Here is a 16,509-nt window from a genome sequence, read left to right as displayed (position 1 = left end):
CAGCGACTAGGGGCTTTTCACAGTAACTTCATTGAAGCCTACTTGTGACAATAAGCGATTATTGTAATTATCATGAGTCACACAGAGGACGTGGGGATGTTAGACCTTGAGACCTCTGTAATCTTCTGCAATCAATAGACCAGTAACCCAGATGCCGGTAGCGGGGAAAATTTAGGAATCCATTATGAAAGATTTTATAGCAGAGCATTTAGAAAGTTGAGGCATGATTGGACAGAGTCACAATGGATTTTTGAAGGGGAAATCATGCTTGATCCACTGGAATTTTTTGAGGATGTAACTAGTCAAGTTGACGAGGGGGAGCCAGTGGACTGGTATATTTGGACTTTGAGATGGCTTTTGACAAAGTCCCGTATGAGAGATTAGTGTGTAAAATTAAAGTGCATAGGATTAGGGGTAGTGTATTGAGATGGGTAGAAAACTGGTTGGCAGACAGGAAACAAAGAGTAGGAATTAATGGGTCTTTTTCAAATTGGCAGGCAGTGGCTAGTGACGTACTGCAGGGATTGGTGCTAGGACCACAGCTATTCACAATATATATGAATGATGTAGATGATGTAATATCTCCAAATTTGCAGCTGACACCAAGTTGGGTGGGAGGGTGAGCTGTGAGGAGGATGCAGATATGCTTCAGCATGATTTGGACAAGTTGGGTGAGTGGGCAAATGAATGGCAGGTGCAGTATAATTTGGATAAATGTGAGGTTATACACTTTGAGCAACAATGAGAAGGCAGACTATAACCTGAATAGCCAAACATTAGGAGAAGGGAATGTGCAACGAGATCTGGGTGTCCTCTTACACCAGCCACTGAAGGTAAGCATGCAGGCACAGCAGGCGGTAAAGAAGGCTAATGGTATGTTGGCCTTCATAGCGGGTGGATTCGAGTACAGGAGCAGGAATGTCTTACTGCAATTATAGAGGGCCTTGGTGAGGCCATACCTAGAATATTGTGTGCAGTTTTGGTCTCCTTATCTGAGGAAGGATGTTCTTGCTCTGGAGGGAGGGCAGCAAAGGTTTCCCAGACTGATTCCTGGGATGATGTGGAGATGCCGGTGTGGACTGGGGTGAGCACAGTAAGAAGCCTTACAACACCAGGTTAAAGTCCAACAGGTTTGTTTCAAATCACTAGCTTTCGGAGCACTGCTCCTTCCTCAGGTGAATGAAGAGGCATATATATATATGTATAGACAAAGTCAAAGATGCAAGACAATGCTTTGAATGCAAGCATTTGCAGGTAATTAAGTCTTTACAGATCCAGAGAGAGGGATAATCCCAGGTTAAAGAGGTGTGAATTGTCTCAAGCCAGGACAGTTGGTAGGATTTTGAAAACCTTCGCAGTTAGATATAGCATTTAGGGTGAAAGGGATCAAAGGATATGGGGGGAAAGCGGGATTAGGCTATTGAGTCGATTGAGCAGCCATGATAATGAATGGCAGAGCAGGCTCGAAAGGCTGAATGGCCGCCTCCTGCTCTTATTTTCTATGTTTCTATGTTTACCCTTTGTTTCAGGAACAGAAGAACTTGCAGTTCTGTAGTGCCGTTCGCAACCTCCGGCTGTTCCAAAGCACTTCACAACTAATTGACTACTTTTGAAGTGTTGTTACTGTTGTAATAGATAATGGTGCACCCAATGTTTGCATGGCATACTCCCACAAACAGCACTGTGATAATGCACAGATAATCTGATTTTAGAGGCATTGTAGCACTCCCTCAGCACTGTACCAGAAAACCAGCCTAGATCTTGTGCTCAAGTGTCAGAGTGGGAATTGAACAGCAAACCTCTGAAAAAAAACTGTTGCCCCCTGAACCAAAGCTGTCAACTTCAGGGAGGTGAGGAGAGGCACAATTTTGAGATACATCGATTGACTTCGAGTAGATGTTACAGTGGTTTCAATGCAGGGAGGGGGAAGAATGTGTCGGGTGTTTAGGAGGAAAAGGAGTTTACACTTCTGGGATCACTAACCATAGCAGCATTGGCTGAAGTGAAGAGCCTAGTGTTGGAGGCAGGAGACAGGAAGGTTTTGCCTGTGACTATTTAATGGAAGGTGCCAGAAGGCTGTTGGCTATCTGTATGCAGTTGGGAGCAGCTGTCTGCTAATGGAGTGACTCTGAAGCTAAAGGAAATGTACAGGCCAGTCTTCACTGTGGTGGATGGACAGCTCAACGTAGCTGGGGAGCCTGAGTCTGTCTGAATAACAAAGCTGTATTAACCAGGATTAGCAACATGGACAGACAGGGTTTGAGTTTATCTACTGAGGAGGCAAGCATAGGCAACAGATTAGCCTTGTCTAGCAGTTTAATTTCTCTTTTAACTGGTGATCGCTCTCCATTTGACTGGCAGTTTGTGGAAGCGGTTTAATGTCAGACTCGCTGAGAAGGGCAAGAGGCAACAGATCTATTTGTAAGAGACAGGTGCCAAGTTTAGGTGTTTTCTGCAGCTGTGCAAAAGCTGTGACAGGAAATTGTAGCCTTTTTTACTCTTTCTTTGGTTTTTCTACTCCCTGTGTGCTTTCTCTCTCTTGCTTCCAAAGCCTTTAGAACTTTATACAATTCTGTGACCTCACTTATCATTTTTTTGAACTCTACACAATTTTTTCATGCAATGCCTCATTTATTCGCCCGGTATATTTGTCGCGGCAGGTGAATGGCAGTGAGAAATCGGAACTGGCGCCTCCATCACCAGCTGCTGTAATGTAAAAATACCCCGGTACAGTCTTCCTGCTGCAACCTCCCAATGCTAAAGTTGGCTTATATGTGCTGTGTAAACTTGCACTGGGGCTACACTGCATTTAGGTCGTGCTGCAAACTTAAATACTCCAGGGGAAATAAAATAATTATGAATAAATTGCATATAGTCTGAATCCCAATTTAATCAGGATAATTGATTACAATTTCTGATCTAATCAGGGATGTCAGATGATGTTTGCATTGGGATCGATGAGAGTGCGTTACATGCTGGCTGAATTCTATTTGAGGGGTATTGGGTGGTTTATATATAGAATAATGGATACCCCGGAGAGAGAGTGAGACACAGGCTGGAATATTATCAAGAGATTTTGGTTTATATGTAGAATAATAGATACCCAGAAGGAGTGAGTTACAGGCTAGAATCTAATCGAGTGGTTTGGTGGTTTATATATAGAATTATGGATATCCAAGTTACAGGTTGTTGCAATGCATGATTTGGTCAATGAAGATAATGTAAGAATCTGAAAATTGATTTATCTTTTTCCTCTTGTTAGTGGGGACCAGATGGGCTGCTGTAAAACAGATGTTTTGCTTTTATCCTTTTATCTTGTGTGTGTATAATCATGCATGTTTTGTGAAAGTACAAAGTAGCCCTGGTGCCAGTTTACCTTTCTGAGCCATTGTGATGGTATATGTGAGAGTGTGTTTTTTCTTCCACACATAGGGGTCACCTTGGCCGTCCCCTTTTGTATCTCCCATTATCAGAAACTTTTTCTCTGCCTGTCGTGCTATTGAAGCTCGTGCCCAGACTTGTGATTCAGGTTCCCACCATTCAGAACTGTCTGTCAGGTGTTTGGGGAAGGCAGAGCCCTTTGATGTACGCTGGTGATCTCAGCACCAAGCAGGGAGCATACACGAGCTGAGAGGAGAGATGTTGACTTCACGCTGTGCATTGAAAGGGGTTGCCTGTAGCCATCCTAACATTGGGGTGAGATGATCAGCTTTGACTTCTTCCTGCCTCTTTTCTCAAACCCCCCCGCCTCCCTCTTTGTGCCTAAAGTGATGGGCTTTGCCAAAATCGAGTTTATTCACATCATTCAACTACCCCATATCTGTGCTCAAATAGAGACCAACCTGACAGCCACACGCACACCTGTGTTCTTTCCGACAGTTGAATTGATTCTGGTTCATCTGGCTGAGATCAGCTTCCTGTGCACAGACTGGGCTTCAAATTCGAGAATTCCCGCTCTGTTTCCTCTGCCAATTCACTGAGTGCAGCTATTGGCCAAATAGGAAGTTTACAAAAAATACAAATTGCATTGCATGAGCTGTTTGAAAATATTTTGAAGCTAATAAATACATCCTTCAGCTAATGTCCACTATGCTGCCTACAGCTGGCGGAATGGAAATTTGGGAGTGAATTACAGGCTGAAAAGTAATTGAGAGGATTGGACATAGGATAATGGATACCAGGAATGAACTAGACACAGTGGGGGTGGGGGTTGGTTTCCTTATTCGCCGCCTCTGATATGAAGTTTGAACTGTAGCGTGTGGCACGACTGTGGTTCCTTGAAGTTGCATTGGCCTCTGAGGTGGGATCTTTTGATGTGATTTTGCCCTCATCCTTGGTGAGCAATTTTGTAAGTTTTTTCTTCACCAAACTGGAAGTTTTGCCTTCCCTTTATCTTTGAATCGTTCGCAGAGATGAGATGAGAAACCACATCAAAGGAGGCATCCTGTTAAATGACTGAAAAAAATTCGGAAGTTTGCAAATCCTCCTGGCTAGAAACCAAAGTTCAGATGGTGCTGGGTGCAGCAGTCTGTTACAATACTGACCTTTCACATCCACTACCTGGACTGCAGTTCAGTTCAAACTGATGAAGTGATAATCTGCTCTCACTGCTGGCTGCGAGAGTGTAAAAGGGAAGGTTCTCAGGGCAGCATCACTAAAAGCTAGCATGCAGGTGCAACAATCAATAACGAAGGCAAATGATCTGTTGGCCTTCATCACGAGGGGATTTGAGTACAGAAGTAAAGATGCCGTAATCCAATTGTATGGAGCCTTGGTAAGACCACACCTGGAGTATTGTGTACTGTTTTGGTCTCCTTATCTAAGGAAGGATTTATTTACCATTGAAGGAGGGCAACGGAGGTTCACCAGACTAATCCCTGGGATGTTGGGATTGTTTTATGAGGAGAGATTGAGGAGACTGGGCCTGTATTCTCTAGAGTTTTGAAGAACGAAAGGTGATCTCATTGAAACTTACAAAATTCTTACAAGGTGAGACATGGTGGATGTAGCTGGGATATTTCCCCGGGCTGATGAGTCCAGAACCTTAGGATCTAGGCGTGGATTTCAGCCTTTGACAAGGTCCCAAATGGGAGGCTTGTAAAGAAGGTAAATGCACACGGGACACAGGGGAACTTGATAAGGTGGATTCAAAATTGGCTTAGCTGTAGGATTCAGAGGCTGAGAACAGACGGCTGCTTTAGTGACTGGGAGCCAGTGTCCAGTGGCGTACCACAGGGATCTGTGCTGGGCCCCCTATTGTTTGTCATTTATATAAATGACATAGATGACTGTATGGGGGGTAGGATCAATAAGTTTACTGATGACACAAAGATTGGCCGGGTGGTTAACAATGAGGTTGAGTGTTTTGAGTTACAAGAGGATTTTGACACGATGGCAGATGGAATTTAACCCTGAAAAGTATGAGGTGATACACTTTGGAAGGGGTAATTTGACAAGGAAATATTCAACGAGTGGCCTGACACTGGGAAGTTCCGAGGAACAAAGGGACCTTGGAGTGTTTGCCCATAGATCTCTGAAGGTCAAGATAATAGGATGGTGAATAAAGCATATGGGACATTTGCCTTTGTCAATAGAAGCACAGGTTACAAAAGCAGGGTGGTCATGTTGGAGTTATACAGAACTTTGGTGAGACCACAGCTGGAGTACTGTGTGCAATTCTGGTCACCACATTACAGAAGGATGTGATTGCACTGCAAGGGGTGCAGGGGCGATTCACCCGGGATGTTGCCTGGGATGGAACATTTAAGTTATGAAGAGAGGTTGGATAGGCTTGGGTTGTTTTCTCTGGAGCAGAGAAGACTGAGGGGCGACCTGATCGAGGTGGACAAGATTATGAGGGGCATGGACAGGGTGGATAGGGAGCAGCTGTTCCACTTAGTTGAAGGGTCAGTTACGAGGGGACACAAGTTCAAGGTGAGGGGCAGGAGGTTTAAGGGGGATTTGAGGAAAAGCTTTGTTACCCAGAGTGTGGTGACGGTCTGGAATGCACTGCCTGGGAGGGTGGTAGAGGGGGGAGCCTCACATCCTGTAAAAAGTACCTGGGTGAGCACTTGGCAGGTCATGACATTCAAGACTAATAAATATAATAAATAAATAATCTTTATTGTCACAAGTAGACTTACATTAACACTGCAATGAAGTTACTGTGAAAAGCCCCTAGTTGTCACATTCCGGCGCCTGTTCGGGTTCACAGAGGGAGATTTCAGAATTCTCAGCCGGTATGGGAATTGAACCCGCGCTGCTGGCCTTGTTCTGCATCACAAACCAGCTGTCTAGCCCACTGAGCTAAACCAGCCCCTCAAGACTATGGGCCAAGTGCTGGAAAATGGGATTAGGTAGACAGGTCAGGTGTCTTTCATGGGTCGGTACAGACTCGATAGGCCAAACGGCTTCGTCTGCACTGTATTATTCTGTGATCTAGGGTAGGCCATTTAAGACTGAGATGAGGAGGAATTTTATCATACATAAGGGGTGAATATTTGGAATTCTCTACCTCAAGAGACCGGGGGAAGCTCCATCATCGAGCATGATCAAGACAGAAATTCTAATGGCATTAAGGGATATGGAGATAGCAAGGAAAAGTGGCTGATGTAAATGATCAGCCATGAATTGAATGGCAGAGCAGGCTCGACAGGCTTGAATGGACTACTCCTGTTCCTATGTGTCAGCCCAGTTCCTGATTGGCACCATCCCATAGCAGTGTTCAGGGAGCTTTATCCCTAACCTAACCAATGATGTACCTGCCCTAGAGGTGTTTTATGGAAGAGTGTAGAGGGAACTTAACTTTGTATCTGTCATTTTACTTTCACATCGAAAACTCTGCTGCCCATGTCCTAACTCACCCAGTCCCTCTTACCCACCTCCCCTGCCCTCTGAGACATTTGTGCATCACCAATTCTCTTGTCCATTCCTGATTTTAATCGCTCCACTATTGGTGACTGTGTCTTAACTGCCAAGGCCCCCAAGGTCTGGAATTCCCTCCCTAAATCTCTCCACCTCTCTATCTCATTTTCATTGCTTAAGACACCTTAAAGCATCTTATCTGTTTCATCAAGCTTTTAGTCATCTGACCTAATGGCTCCTAACATGTTTTGGTGCCAAATTTGATTTGATAATGCAGTAAAAACTCCTTGAGATATTTTATTAAGTTACAAGTGCCAAATAAATAAATGTAAGTTATTATTTTTACATACAATCTGTGCTGTGCCTGAGAATATGTGCACTCTATTTTAACCCCTGAATTAAGAAAACTGTTGACTTGCTAAAATATTCCATTCCCCGCAGCCAAGCAGCTGACATTAGTCTAAATAATGCAAATAAAAATTTAGTCATCTTAAATTCTGAACAGTTTGAGAATTAAAAAAAAATTTAGAGTGCCCAACTAATTTTTTTCCAACTAAGGGGCAAGGGCATTTTCACAGTGACTTCATTGCAGTGTTAATGTAAGACTACTTGTGACAATAAAGATTATTATTATAATTTTTGCGTTGCCAGTCAACCTAACCTGCACATCTTTGGGTTGTGGGGGTGAAACCCACGCAGACACGGAGAGAATGTGCAAACTCCACACACAGTTTGAGAAATGAGGGTTGTAAACATATGAAATTATTCTACATACACATGTAAGGCATAAAACTTATTTAATTCTTTTGAGTCCTAAAGTAAATGAGTTGACTGACAGGGACGGATAAAGTGGACGTGGAGCAGATGCTTCCTCTTGTGGGGCATTCTAGAAAGAGAGGTCTTATCTCAGGATAAGACGTAGCAAATTTAAAACAGAGATGAGGAGAAGCTACTTCTCCCAAAGGGTTGTGACTCTGCGGAATTCGCTACCCCAGAGTGCGGTGGATGCTGGGACAGTGAGTAAATGTAAGGAGGAGTTAGACAGATTTTTAATTGGTAATGGGTTGAAGGGTTGTGGAGAATGGGCAGGACGGTGGAATTAAGGCCAGGATGAGATCAGCCATGGTCGAATGGCGGAGCAGGCTCAATGGGCCGAATGGCCTAATTCTGCTCCTATATCCTATTACTTTATGAATTTGACAAACATTGCATGGAGAGCCCGAACCCCAATGAGAGCTGCACTGTAACACTGGGCTAAAACCAGAAAATGCTGCAATTACCAGCGGGTCGGGCAGCATCTGTGGAGAGAGAAACAGAATTAATGGGTGGGATTCTCCTGTCTGCCAGCCGCGCGCCGATCACTGGCTGTGGGATTCTATCTTACTGCTGATGGCCAATGGATTTCCAATTGTAACCACCCCACACGGCCACAAAACACACTGGCGGAGGTGCTCTGCCGGCAAGAAAATTGAATCGCAATGACAGGAGAATTCCGGCCAATGTCTCTGGGCTGGTCTAGCTGACCTGTGTATGAATCACCATTACAACTGAGTGTTGATGATGCAGTGGAAGAAAGAAAGATCTGAATTTCTATGGCAGCTTTCATAATCTCAGGATGTCCCACAGAGCTTTGCAGTCAATGAAGCGGTTTCTGAAGTCACTGCTGTAATGGAGGAGTCATGACATCTGTTTTAGTGATGATTGAGGAATTAATATCGGTCCCAGGGTACTGGAGGATCTCACCAGTTCTTCAAAATAGTGTTGTGAAATCTTTTATGTCCACCTGAGAAGGCACATAGGGCCTCACTTTAATGTTTCACCTGAAAGACAGCATCTCCAGCACAGAGGTGAAAGTGCTTAGTGTCAGCTGACACCAGTTAAAATATTTTATTTTGATCAATAAAAGGGATATAACAATAGTGACTGTAAAGTGTGTGGAAATATATGAGGTTTGTGCAAGCCTAGCTTCAAAGGGCAGCTGGAGCCCAAGTGGACAAGGTGTGCGTTTGTTGAAAGTTTTTCTTTGATGTCTAAGAGTTCTTTGATGCATTTTTGTTTTATTTTTGTAACTGTTGAGTTCTTCACACCAAGTGAAGAATAAGGAAAATGTTCTTTTTTTTTTACACCCCACAATGTGTTTCTGTCTGTTATTCTTCCTTTTGTTATTTTGCTGCCAATTTTCTCCCCTAGTCCCTTGTCTATTATGGTAACTTCCTGGTGGGGTATTGTTGATGTGGAGTGGGACATTCTGACTGTTGGGGTGTTTTGGGTCACAACCATCCCCTGTATACAAATATGAATTTCTCAAGTGGACACATTCCCTGAAACGCTAGGAATGCTGGGGTCAAATGAAAATTTCAAGACTGAGATTATAGACTTGCCTTTGGTAAGGAATATGAAACAAAGGTTGGATAAATTGAGTTGCAGATCAACAGCAATATAGTTTAATGAGCACGAGGTCCAGTTCCTGCCATTGGCAGCGATTACATGCTTGGAGCTGTGGTGGACCTTGCATTCACTTCTCAGTAGGCTGGTGAACTGCTGCTCGCCTCAACCTGCCACACATCCCACCACCCACCATTTTAGCACACTTATCAATACTCGTTTGCTTTCCTGCGTGTAGCAAATGGCTCCCATGATCCATATTTTAAACTTTCTTTTTTCCGTAGTTTCACCTTTTCTCCCACTTGTATGTAATTCCTTCCTCTCTATGACTCGCGCGCTGTCTGTAACACTTGCGCTATCCCACCCCCACACTCCAGCCAATTCTCTGGGATTCTCACGGGAAAAAGCGGAGGTGGGGGGGGGGGCACAAATATTATCAAACTATGGAATCCTTTACCGGGGTATTCAGGAAACATTCCATATTGGCATTACCCTCCTGCCTTTCTGTTTTATACTTTCTGTCTAAGTCTCGCTCTCTCTCTCCCTGCTCTGCAACTCCCACGAACTTGCTCGCTTTTTCTCTTATTCCTTTTGTGTTCAATATTTACCAGCTTTTCTGGGTTTTCTTAGAACTGAGATTTCACTTTTTCTGTGGCTCTTTCTCCTCCCATTCTCCTGGCACCCCAGTGTATTACTTAAATGTTCCCCTTTTTTAAGACTTAAAAATGATGCCGCTCTGACATTGCTGTATCTGATGACGATCTAGTGAACCAGGTACCTCACCGCCCCCTCCATCCTGAACATAAAGAGTTATACTTCACTCCCCTGCCCCTTTAAGAAACGTCCTGCTAAAACTGGCTAGCATTACCACAGTGATGTGGCCAGAGCCGTGTTGCTATGCAGCCAAGTATGAAAGGCAGGCAGCAATGAAAAGACTACCCACTGCCTTATTGCACCTTTAGCATGCCTCAGCTTCCACCAACCCTGCTGTATTGTGTGTTCATGAAGGAGTTTGGGGGTGGTGGGGGGGGGGGGGGGGGGGGGGTGGTGGTGGTGGTAGGAGAGAGCTGGAGGGTCTCTCGCTTGCAGAGAGGGAGTGTGGGGGAGGCGGCTTCAGCTTTGGCGGTGGGTGGCCTGATGGAAGGCAGGCTGTATTGTCCTTTGGCACATTACAGCCACTGGTAGAAACAGATGGTCAATAAGGAGAGGGTACAGTGCCATCTCTGTTTGTTTTTGCGAGCGTGAAAGGGGTTGCGGGTCGCTGTCTTTGCTCTGTGCCTGCCCCAGTTGCAGGGGGTGGCTGTTTCTCATAGCTGTGTGACATGACCGTTTACACACACAAACTTAACCTTTACAAGAGGGGTTAAAATAAAAGAGAGAGAAAAGAAACAGCAGTACCCAGAGGCTCTGTGGAGGGGAGAAGTGGAATCTGGCCTTGTAAAGAAAGGTATTGCTTCTTGCTGAATGTAAAAGCTGTGCAGTTAAAAGGAATTCTGATACGCTACAGGCGAGTTCAGTCAAGTGAATATTGCACTAAATGAAAAGAGACTAAAATTTCCCCTCCCCCAGGTTTACTTCCCATTTTCTTGCGCTTACTCTCGTTAATTAAATAAATTTAGTTTTAAGCTTTATTTTTAGTATAACGAATCTTTTAAAAGTTTTTCTCCACCTTTATCTTTCCAATTTTCTCACGTTTCTCTCCTGGAGCTGCTGACTTTCTCAGCTGTCCAGGTCCTGTGATACTATCATGCAAATAGCTGGTGCTTCCCCTGAATGCCTATTTAGCAGGTGTGGGTCTAGATGTGTGTTTGCAAACCATTTAACTTTGGGGAAACACTACAGCTGAGCCCAGCTCTTAACCTCGCAACATCCATAAATGCAGACACGCACCTTCTCCCACACCTGCGCATGTGCATTACTGGCTAATGATAAGGAGCAGAAACAATGGATGATTTTAGTTTCACTCCTTCCAAACTCTAATCAGGCTACTAATACCAGTTGTGGATAAAGTATTACCTTGGCTAGGTTGACATTGACAAGAGGTTAGGGCACCTTTAACTTCAAGGTTTTTGTTCCTTTTCATATTTTTCTTACGTCTCCGGTTATTTGATTTACCATCTTTACAACTCTAAGGGAATGGTCAGTTTGCCTTGTGACTTTGTTCATCTGCTAATATACAAAATTACAGCAAAAACTGGGCAGGGAGTTGACCTTTTAATCAGAAGGTCTAATTGCTTCCGACTACTACATATACACCGCAACAAAACTGTCTGACAACTTCCCAAATGCATTGTACAAAGGGAACTATAATTAAAGGACAGTTTCAAATTTCACAGCCTGGCTCGACCACCTTTGGTATCATGTAATTTTTTAAAATCCATAAATCTACTCTTAGTTCAATGACATTCTAACTTTCAACAGCCTCTAAAAGTTATTCAAACAATTTTCATTCGTTTTCTGTAAAACTGAAACAATATTAGCAACAGTTACAAGTAAGTGCCTTTGAAAAAATTCAGATTGATGTCTTGGGTTTCTTCAGTGTAAGGAACTTTGCTGGTAGTTCCTCCTACTACATAACTGTAAAACAAAACTTCCAGTGTGTAGCAGTACGAGGTGCCATCTAGAAGACCACCAAGGAAGCGACAACCTGTGTCTGCTTTCATTCAGAACCGGAGTAGGTAATTCAGCCCCTCAAACCTATTCCACCATTGGATCAGGTGGCTAAACTGTGCCCTGATTTGATTTAACTTAATTAGTTGCAGCTCCACATTCCTTGATATTCTTACCCAACAAAAATCTAGTGATTTCAGTATTGAAAGTTCCAGTTGACCACCAGCGTCCACAGCCTTCTGAAGGCGATTTTTCCAGGTTACAGATTGCCAACAGATTCAAAAGAGAGCTGGATAGATTTTCAGTGGGGTGAGTAAGATTGAGTTGAGCTTGACATAATGGACTGTAGTCTCGACCTTTCCTTGTTCCTACTTTGCCGACACTGAATGGTGGTATGTTGATCACTCATGGGATTAGGATGGTGCTAACCACTGTGCCACCAGAGATTGGAGGGTTGTAGATCTAAAGAAAGCTACAGGGATTAGGAGGGGGGAAAGGGCAATGGAGGAGTTTGAAATAAATGATGAAAATTGTCAAATTGAAGCGTTGCCAGATCAGGGGCCAATGCGGTTTAACGAGTTTGTAGCAATCTGTGAAAAAGACATGATGCAAGTTAGGATATTGGAAGCAGAACTTTGGATGAGCTCAACTTTATGGAGGCCAGAAGATGATATAAGAACATTTTATTTGCCAAAAAGTGGGCATAATGTTCCTGGAATCCAATTTTAAAAAGCATGCTGTTATGTTCTGGGAGATATTTTAAAGCAACTTCACTATTCCGTCCGTGGATGGAATTTCCCTCTGTCTGTGCTCTCCATACCTCCCAATTTACTTCTTTCCTCTCCCTAACTACTTTCTACTGGGGTGAAGGGTTTTCGCTCATTTATCTCACTCGAGTGACCATCCATCCTGTGTCAGGCTGGACAGTGGCACTCGGTCATGGGGAGCCACAAAATGACTGTGATCCTGGCCTCACCTGTGGCAGGTGGATTATTTATCAGTTACATTCCCCCACTCCCATCAGAGTTCAGGGTTCTTGAGCCTGATTGTTGTACCCCATTGATGCTTTGCAACTAAAGTAGGTTTAAGATATGACAAAGGGAAAAAAAACAATCTTGTATTTTTGTAGTGGCTTTTCATGACCAATGTGTTTGCCTGATGAAGTACTTCTGAGGTGTCATAGAGTTTTTCAACACACGTTACTAGGCAGGATTCTCCGGCCACCCAGCCGCATTTTTCCCAGCGGTGGGAGGTGGCGCGGGACTTCCTGGTGCCGTCACCATCAATGGGAATTCCCATTGAAGCCACCCCTTGCCGTCAAGAAACCCGCGAGCAGGGCCAGAGAATCCTGCCGTCAGCGAACGGACGGAGAATTCTGGCCACTGCTGTAATGTAGAAGCCACTAACTGCACAGCAAGATCCCACAAACAGCCGTGCAATCATGAGCAGATTATCTGTTTTGGCAGTTTTAGTCGACAGATAAGTGTTGTCCAGGACACCAGGGAAAACTCCATGCTCTTCTTTGAAATCGTGGCTGTGTGATCTTAAATTTACTCCAGAGGGGGGCTGAACTGAAAGGCAGACTGATGGAACGGCACCCCAGTAAGAGCTTCAATAAGCATTCCAGCAAGTCAGCAAATTAAGTAATGATAATCGTCAGTAGTTAACAGGAGAAGAAGAGTTTACAAAGGCACCTTGCGATATACAGGGTTTTAACGTTGTTCTAGAAACTTCTGCATTACCAGCGCAGGTTGGGAGAAAGGGTTAAGCGAAATGCCTGTAAAATCTCTTTGTTCTCTGTTTGGTGGACAAGTGAAATTTTCCACTCCAGAGTGGGAAGCCCTCCCCTCCGGTTCCCACACTTGTGGGTTTTTTTTAAACCTACTTTTTGCAAAACCACTGGAGTGGTACTGAATGTGTCTTTTGCCCGTGTTCTTCGGGAGCTCTAGAGAGCAGAGCAGGCAACCTGCGTAAAGAAACTGTGCTCACTCATCCCCTACAGTAAACTCGCCAGTTAGCTTTGAGGTGGACTCTTTCCCTTTGCTTTCATGTTCTTTACAAGGAGCTTGGCCACTTTATTTGATTCTCCCCACAGAGCCCAGGACCCCTCCTACCAACCCAGTGTGCACGGACCAACTTCAGGCATTCATATTTTGAAGTTCTTTATTTCCCTTTGGGATGAGGAACAAGTTTACATTATAAAAACTCTCATCTTTGCAACCCCCATGATAACACCCCCCCCCCCCCCCCCCCCCAAAAAAAAAGCTGCTAAAACTTGCTGAGTTTCACAAGCACTGGTTTCTCTCCAATATCCTCATTGTGAGCCAGAACTGGGAATATCAGTGATATATTTGAACATGCAGTGCATAACAAACCAAGTCTAATGCTGTCCTCATCCATTGGCCAAACATATTCACTATCCAGGTGTCTCTTGCTGAGAATTAATGAATCCTGGCTGATTAATTTCCCTTCTCATCTCCAGCCCCAACATACTAATTTTTTTTAACATGCTAATTAATGCCGACTGTGGCCCCTCATAATGGCACCTTGGCTGAGAAGCAAGAACGTAGCACAGGTTACTAATCAAAGCAGTTTAGTTCAGCCAACCAATTGTTGTCCCATAGTCAGTGGTTGGGGAGCTCATTAAAAAACATCAGTATCGAAGGGAAATCTGAAGACAATGGTTTTGATTTGGAGCTGTGGTTTGAGAGAATTTGGGATAGGCTGTGCTTTTGGGACATGACTGAGAAGAGAGCAGCCACAGCTATGTTGGGTGAAGAGGGGTTGTGTGATGGTGCAGGGACAGGCAGTGAGCAGTTGGAAGCATCAAATGTTGAGTAATTGGGAAGTAAATATTTTCTATACAAAAAAATAAGGATATGCAAACGCACCCAGATATAAATGCACAAAAGTACATTTACAACATGTCTTCAAAGGCCGAGAAAGTAGCAATCCAGAAAAGATATTATCAAATCACTTGCAAGTCATACAAACCAATTGATTTAGATTTAGATTTATTGTCACGTGTACCGAGGTACAGTGAAAAGTAATTTTCTGTGTACAGTCCAGACAGATCGCTCCATACAAGAAAAACATAGAACATACGATAACTACATGAGGAGGCATAATGAAAATACATAGACATAGACAGCAAATGAAGTGTTCGGTATATAGTGCAACAAATGTAGAAAAGATGTAGAAAGATCAGTTCTGTCCATAAGATCAATTCAGACCCTAAGAGGGCCATTCAAGACCCTAAGAGGGCCATTCAGAAGACTGGTAGCAGTGGGGTAGAAGCTGTTTTTGAAGCTATTCGTGCGTGTTCTCAGACTTTTGTATCTTCTGCCTGATGGAAGAGGTTGGAAGAGAGAATAAGCCGGGTGGGAGGGGTCTTTCATGACGCTGCCCGCTTTCCCAAGGCAGCGGGAGTTGTAAACAGAGCCAGTGGATGGGGAGGCAAGCCGGCGTGATAGACTAGGTTGTGTTCATGACTCTCTGGAGTTTCTTAAGGCCTTGGGCCGCGCAGTTGCCATACCAAGCTGTGATGCAGCCAGATAGGATGCTTTTTATGGTACATCTATAGAAATTGGTAAGAATCATTGTGGATGTGCCGAATTTCTTGAGGAAGTATAGGTGGCGCAGGCTCATTCAACACAGCAATGTGAATTTGACCAAAATCAATGAAAATGGAGGATGTGGAAGCAGCGTGACAGGGTCATGATGACAGCACAATGTATAACATAGGGAATGGTGTAAGCTCTTACCACAATGGGTTAAATTCCGGCCTTGGGTGACTGTGTGGAGTTGTACGTTCTCCCCGTGTGTGCATGGGTTTCCATTGGGTGCTCCAGTTTTCTCCCACAGTCCAAAGATGTGCAGGTTAGGTGGATTGCCCATGCTAAAATTGCCCCTTTGTGTCCAAACGGTTAGGTGGGGTTACAGGGATGGCGGGGGGTGGGCCTAGGTCAGGTGCTCTTTCGAAGGGTCGGTACTGACTCCATGGAATCGAATTACCTCCTTCTGCACTGTAGGGATTCTATGATTCTCTGTGGCCCGGAGAAGGAATGGTTTTGGATATCCCTTCAAAGTTTCACCCACAGTAACCATTTGTCAAGATAAGACCTTCCTGTCTTTATTGATATTTTTAGAGACAGAAATACTTAACTTGGTGCACAGTCAATTTCTGTGCCAATATTTTGAAATCTATGCTTTAATTATTTTTCTGCATATTCTCTCTCGCACCCTCCACCAGATTTTTCTTTAAACCTACACAGAGCACCTGCACTAAACAGCAGGCTTTACTATTTTGAGAGGAGGGCGTTAGCATGAGAGTGCGAGGGGGAGTTCTAACTGGGAGTAGCAGGCTGATTTTCCCAGGATCAGGGTGAGAGGAGGATCGGTGCTTGGACTATGGGTCCCCCGATGCAGACAACACCCCTGGGTGAGGGAGAAAGAGTCCTGGGTGTTCTGGACAATGATCACTCAAGCAGCCAATGCCCTGCATCCCTTCACCTGAGTGGCTGGTATTTATGTGTCTGCGTAGGCAGTGATTGTTGGCAGCTATTGGGGGTGTGATCAGCCAAACCTGGATCTCTCATGGCCCCTTTGCTCACTTTCACTCCTTGGAGAACATTAACTGCTGACAATTAT

At 44.2% G+C, this 16,509-nt stretch overlaps 1 protein-coding gene across 3 annotated transcripts in view; it reads left to right on the top strand.

The window, feature by feature from the left end:
* The window catches only part of fbxw4 (F-box and WD repeat domain containing 4), a 161,350-nt gene that overhangs the window by 103,844 nt on the left and 40,997 nt on the right, over nucleotides 1–16,509 (top strand). The gene's annotated exons all lie outside the window — the stretch shown is intronic.

Source organism: Scyliorhinus torazame, chromosome 16, assembly GCF_047496885.1.
Source record: "Scyliorhinus torazame isolate Kashiwa2021f chromosome 16, sScyTor2.1, whole genome shotgun sequence".
Lineage (NCBI taxonomy): Eukaryota > Metazoa > Chordata > Chondrichthyes > Carcharhiniformes > Scyliorhinidae > Scyliorhinus > Scyliorhinus torazame.
This window is presented reverse-complemented; position numbering and strand designations above follow the sequence as displayed.